Raw genomic sequence first — 6679 nt, 5'->3', positions numbered from 1 at the left:
GAATGGACGAATAGCCTTAGCTTGTTGTCGTCAGAGCTAGCCTCTCCGCACTGGGCTGTAAATGGTCTAATGTGTTCTACAGTGGATTGATATGCATCTCCAGAGAACAATGTAATGAGGGAATGCGATATCCTGCTGGGTACGGGATGGTATCAATATATGTAGGATACGGTTTAGCATAACTTGGTCTTTCCACCCGTCTCGGTAAGACTCCCATAAGATCTTCAACTAAATTTTGAAACTCATTGAGCCGAACCGGTCGGTCTTGACCTCCTCCTTGATGATTATTATGCTGATGGTTTTGAGCCACTTTGTTATTTACTTGGTTCGGCTAAGGGATAAATCCTTGGCCGAATCCCATTTCGGGTGGCATGCCATAAAGTGGATACGGCATCCTTGGCTGCTGTTGCATATTCATCTGGTTTGTAGCAGCCATGTTGACTTGGTTGGGTTGGATTTGAGCCTGCATGTTATGCTGTCCCACGATTTCGTGCGCTCCATTATTCCCGTTAGCCAACAATTATTGGTAGATGAGGAGCATGGTGTTATTGAGATTTCCCATTTGGGTATTGGTATTATTGTTGATGCTTGCTGCCAAGTCTCGACCCAAACCATCTACTGAGAGCCTTAACTCATGGACAGTCCTCCTAGACTCGTCGGCTATCATTCGAGCTATCTCCTCGGCCGAAGGGTTGAAATTTGGATAAATCCACAATTGATTTTGTCCAGACTGTGATAAGTTTTGATGTAAAAGAACCATTTGTCCGGAAGACATTCCAAATGGTGTCATAGGCGTAGATTCGGTCTGAATGCTTGGTACAATCATGGTCATACTTGGCACTCCTATGGTTGAGGCGTTGGTAGCCCCTAGGACGGCTTAGGTTGCGGCCGTAGTTCCATGACCAGTCGTGACCGTAGAAGTGACCGAGGTTGAGGTACGCGATGGTGTCACACTACCTAAAGTCCCTGGTCCACTACTTATGGCTGAAGTTGTTCTTGTATACTTTCGCCTCAGACACTCGGCCGTGGTATGGCCGATTCGTTGTACTTAAGACAAGTATTTCCCTGATATACTGAGTATGGATTGGAGTGTATCCAAAAATGATGCCTTAGTATTTTGGGTCCCACTGGATGTGCCAAAAGATGTTTGCCTCAAAATCGTCTTGGCCGAAATAAAGGCCGAGGGACTTATGGTTGAATCGTCCTTCTGAAATAGCGTGGACGTGCCAACTAGCCGCCTATTGGCGGAGCGAGGTTTAGATGTGATTTGCGCTTGTATCTGACCGCTTTCAAGTGATTGTAGGCTGAGGAAGGAACCCTCTTGGTCATTAGGTTCTAATGCCTCTGTTGCAGGGACTTCGGTTAGGCGTCAATCCTGACCGGGATCTTCTATCACGTTCACTTCTTGGGTAAACTCAAAGGTTCGGGTGACAAGTGAGAGATCTATCGGGTGAAGGTACTCGCAAATCACGGTGAAGACAAAGGTGAAGTGGACTTGGTTTCAAAGCGTTGTGAGATGATATGTGTGTGAACAGCGAAATGCATCGACCCAATCCGGACTGGCCGAAAGAGATCAATGGACGATAATTCTATGTTACAAACTACTCCTAAGTGCGAAGAGTAAAGTGACAATAAAGTAAATAAACAAGAAAGTAAAGTGCTTGAATGTAAAGTACTGAATTGAAATAGAAAACTAGAAATGAAAACGAGTTGTGAAAGTTGAATCGAAGGTAAAGTACCTATGAGATAGCAAGAGAAAAGTTTGAGAGTAAAAGTTGTATATTGATCTGTTTGTGTGGTGTAGGACCTTTTACAATGAGTTACAAGGTGCTATATATACAAATCAAAAACCCTAGCTAACTTGTTTTCCAAGACGTGGAATTTAAGTAGGATTCCCCTTCCTTTTAAGATTTATTCGTTTCGTAAGACTCTAACTTGGTTGATATCCGAAATCTTCACAATTAAAATCACAGATCGACTTGAACTCCTTCCTTGTGAGGACTCTTCATCCAATATAGTTGCCTAAACTTGGCCGAACATTAATTTTCATTTTGGCCCACATGAGTAACCACCCTTTTGAACCTAGACTAAACCAAACATATGGCCACATGGTCCAACTCACTGATTTTCTTTGGGTCGTCCGTTCCTAAAACCTCAAATCAAGCTGGGTGACCGACCGACCCTTTTTCCTCGGTTGTATGACTTCACAAACTATTTGCCTTGAATGGGTGCCAACTCAGTCCCGTTTCTTCTAAACATGGTTGTAGACGAGAGTAGCTAAATTCAGGTCCAAACACAATGTTGATGCAAGGAGCTCTATTCATGATGCATTCATTGGAGAGAGAGAGAGAGAGAGAGAGAGAGAGAGAGAGAGAGAGAGAGAGAGAGAGAGAACAAAAATACTAATTTTTTTTCTTTGAAAAATGAAAAAAAAAAAAATATATATATATATATATGTATATATATGACTAAATACTGTTTAGTCTTTAAGCTTTTGACCATAAAACACTTCAGTCCCTGGCCTTCTAATTTCACACGTTTAGTCCTTGTACTTCAAAATTTCAGACCAATAGGTCCTTGCCGTCTAAAACCTCAGTTAAGTCGCGGCAAAATGTCTATTATGCCCTCAGTTTTTATTTTTTAAATAAATTTATTCTTTTCTTTTTTTTTTATTTATTCTTTTATTCTTTTTCTTTCTTTTTATCTCTTCTCCTCCACCCTCTACGAGGAATGATGAAGAAACAGACAAAAAGAAAGAAAGAAAGGGAAAAAAAAAATCCTTTTCCAAAAAAATAAAATAATTAATTAATTAAAAAAAAGAAGAGGGCATAATAGACATTTCACCACGACTTAAAGGAGGTTTTAGACCGCAAGGACCTATTGGTCCGAAATTTTGAAGTACAAGTACTAAACGTGTAAAATTAGAAGGCCAGGGACTGAAGTGTTTTATGGTCAAAAGCTTAAGGACTAAACAGTATTTAGTCCTTTTTTTTTATATTAATTTTTGTGGTAGTCACCTTATTTTCTAATTTGTGGTAAGTACTTTCATAAGTAAATTAGTAAATTGTGATAAGAAAAGGATAAAGTGTGAGCATGTTGAAAAAAAAAAAAAACTAAAAAATTTAATCTTGTCCATTTGCTAGTTGCTATTTGCTTATTACTTATTGCAATTTCACTTTTTAGTTGCAAAATTAAATATTTGATAGTTAGATTTATTTCTTTTGGATTAGAAGTTGGTAGAAATTTGTAAAAAAAAAATAATAATAATAATAAATAAATAAATAAAATATTAATTAGAGTAAATTAGATTATGAATTTTATCTTTGTAACGTCGAGCTTACTCGCTCAACATAAGTAGGCTTACCCAATTAATGCAATGTCTAGGCAAGGATCAAATAAGAGAAAGGTAAAGGTTGAGAAGCGAGCATTGCTCCACCAAAATCTTTTCCCTCCTTACCTGGTCGCATTGAAAGGAATTTGTGAGCCCCGGAAAAATGTATCAAGCTTAACGGAGATCGTATGCGAAACTATTCAACGATCTCGATAAAGGTCAAGATGCTCAAGGAAATTTTCAGAAATTTTCAGAAAGTAAAATCCTCAATTTAGGAGTTGGATAATAAAGTACATGTCACAACGAGTTCGTGGAAATTTTCGGGGAATTTTCCGGATACCCGAGCCATTTATAGCGATTTTTCGAAGTTGTAGATCTTAGAAAATAAATTAAAGAAATAGGATTTTCTGCGGTGCAATCCTGGCCGTTGATCTATCACCGCTTCATCCTGGCCCTTGATTACAATTTTGGTTGAGCAATCTTAGCCATCCATTTTCCCCACCGCTTGATCATGGCCATCCATTGATTAATGGACAAATCTATATAGGCCTTTGATCAGTTGGAAGACCCAGAATGATCGAGAGAGAGAGGGAGAGAACCAGAGCTCTCTGACCCCGACGCCACTGCTACCCGAGAAGAAACCCGGCCGTCGCGCCACCATCCGGCCACCCCACGACGGCGCACACCCACCATTCCCTTCGCCTCCGCGTCGTCTACGTCCCTGTGGTTCCAAATCTTACATGCAGCGACTAGAAGCGGGGATTCGACGACGGAAAGCCTTGGGTCTGCTCTGATGATTTCTGCAAACTCCGACGACTCGAGCCACCGACAGAGCCGCTTGTGGTATGAAACCAAACCTCCTTGTCATGCTCTACATCCCAATTTGATCAGTTTTTAGATTTAATCAACTTTTGACGATTTTGCTTCTGGGTTGCTCTCGGCCTTGCCGTGTTCTTCGACACCGGTGGCTTTTCGGGCATTCCTGGGCTCCATCTCTTGCTCAACTGCACTCCTAGTCTCCAATCGAGAAGTCTATCGAATTTCTGGTGTGAAAATCATCAGTTCATGACCATTTCCGTCTCGGCAGTGGGGTTCTGGGGACTGAGTTTGGCTCGATTGACGTAGATTTCCAATTACAAAGGTATAATCTCAACCTTGAATCAAAGTTTTGTACTTGGAGAAAATCGGAAGTTAACGAACTAGGTTGGTTGGTTAGGTTAGGTTCGGCTTGCTGTGTTCTTCGTTGGAAAGCAGACCTGCAATTCGAGGTTCCTTTTCGATCTAGTTGATCACAAGGTGAGTTGGGTTCTGTTGAAGGTCTGAGAATTTACACTTCTGGAAACTAGGCTGCCTTGTAGCATGCATACTGTGATGTTGTGTTTGAGAAGAGTAAATTGGTAGTTAGTCAGAAGAAATTGAAAGCTATGTTGTGAGCTTGCTGTTTTGTCCATGTTTGCTAAGATTGTAGTTGTTAAATGATTTTGGTGATGGATGTTGTAGTATGTTTCTTATTCTGGTGGAAAATGACAAAGCATAAATATGCAAGCATGCGTCTAGCTGAATTGGTTCTGACAAAGTGAAAAAGATCAAGTTATATATTGGGTGGCCTTAGCAAATTTAGGGTACCCCTAATATGTTTGAAATTAAGTCGTTGCTTGATTTACTTCGACATAGTCGTAATTGGTCGATATCGTGATTTCAAGTAAAATGTTCGGTAATTTGGGTTAATTATGGAACCTATTACGGTTGGTCAAACAATGGTCAAACTAGTCAACTCCTAGTCAAACTAGGAAAAGTTGGTCGGACGATTTATTAATCGTCAAGATTTAAATATATGTTCAATAGACCATTAACTATCGAAATGTCGGAACTTAGGACTCCAAATACCCAAGGAACGGAAGGTTCGCGACTCTCGGAGTACGTGAGAGAAAGCATCGGAATCCAGGTAGGGGACTCGGGACTCTCTATTGGCTAATGGTTTTCCATGTTTGATTATATTTGATGCATGATGAAAGTATACTGTAGTTCAAAGTTGAAATGTTTTTAAGTTAACGTGCGTATAAGATTGTTGATGGCGGTGTGTGAGAGCGGAAAGGTGGTCGATGACTTCCTTGGGGATTAGCCACCCCTAAACCTCCGGAGGGTTAGCTACACCGGTCGGACGGTGCGCAATCGCAATGACGACTCGGTTCCGTGTGTGTAGCTAGTGTGTTAAGTTTGGCGCTCTGTGACTGGTAAGGTCAGATGTTGGTTCTACGGAACCAGGCCATCAGGCAAATCGCACGTAGTTTTCTAATCATGCATCGGGTTTTAAGATTAATGATATTTTAAGTTTGTCGTTCTTACATATATATTCGCTTTGTTTTCACACTGGGCCCAAATCCAAATTGTTACAAAGTTTTAGTTGATTTTCAAACTTAGCTGGAGTAGGTCCCTTGGAGCAGCGAGGACGAAAGCTCACCCCTACAACAGTGTATGTGCAGGTACTGTGCACTGGTAACGGGATTGTAGCGGACGGAGCTGGGTGCGCGGAATTTGATAACCTTTCCAGACGGTAAACGAGTTTCTAATGTACTCTTGATCTTTATTTCTTGATCCACGCCATTCTGAAACTTGTTGTTGAGTGTTCATTGTGTGGTTAAGTCTATTAGTCCTCGACTATTCGAAAATGACAAGTTCTAGACGAACAAAGTGAATTTTGTAATTTCAAAAAGGCTTTCACCTCAAAAGTATTTCAAAATCTCCGCTGTGCGTTTTACGAAAAGTTTATCAACAAAAATGCCTTGCGGTTCTCTAGAATGTAAATCGAGCATTCGGTTTACGTTTTAGAGCCTCGCGGCACTGTGATGTGCTCAAGCTGGCGAGGTGCAGCTTGGGGCGTTACAGAAAGTGGTATAGCGAACTGTTGTGCGATAGGCAACACCCAAAGATCAGATTCCTCTTCTCTTTACTTAGTGAAAAAAAAAAATAGAACTTAAAAAAAAATAATAATAAAAAATTGCAATTTTCAATTTTTGTATATACCTTGCAGTTTATTATATTTCTAGTTACTAATCCTTTGGGAACCTATAGGTACATATATAATTTCTTCAAGCTATGGATGGATGGAACCAAGGATGGAATGATCCAAGAGAGTTTGAGCAACAAAGCTATAATGGTGAATTTTATCAACAATGGGAGCCCTACTTGGAGGTAGCCAAGCATGAATAAAAAGTTTGTGCTCTGTGTGGATCTCCACAACACTCACCTCTTGATTGTGTCTTGAGATTTGAGTACCCGAAGTTCATGCAAGAGTATGAGTACGAAATGAGCATACATCAAGAGACTATGGCATCCCAAGCATATCCC

Source organism: Rosa chinensis, chromosome 7 (assembly GCF_002994745.2).
Source record: "Rosa chinensis cultivar Old Blush chromosome 7, RchiOBHm-V2, whole genome shotgun sequence".
NCBI lineage: Eukaryota > Viridiplantae > Streptophyta > Magnoliopsida > Rosales > Rosaceae > Rosa > Rosa chinensis.
This window is presented reverse-complemented; position numbering follows the sequence as displayed.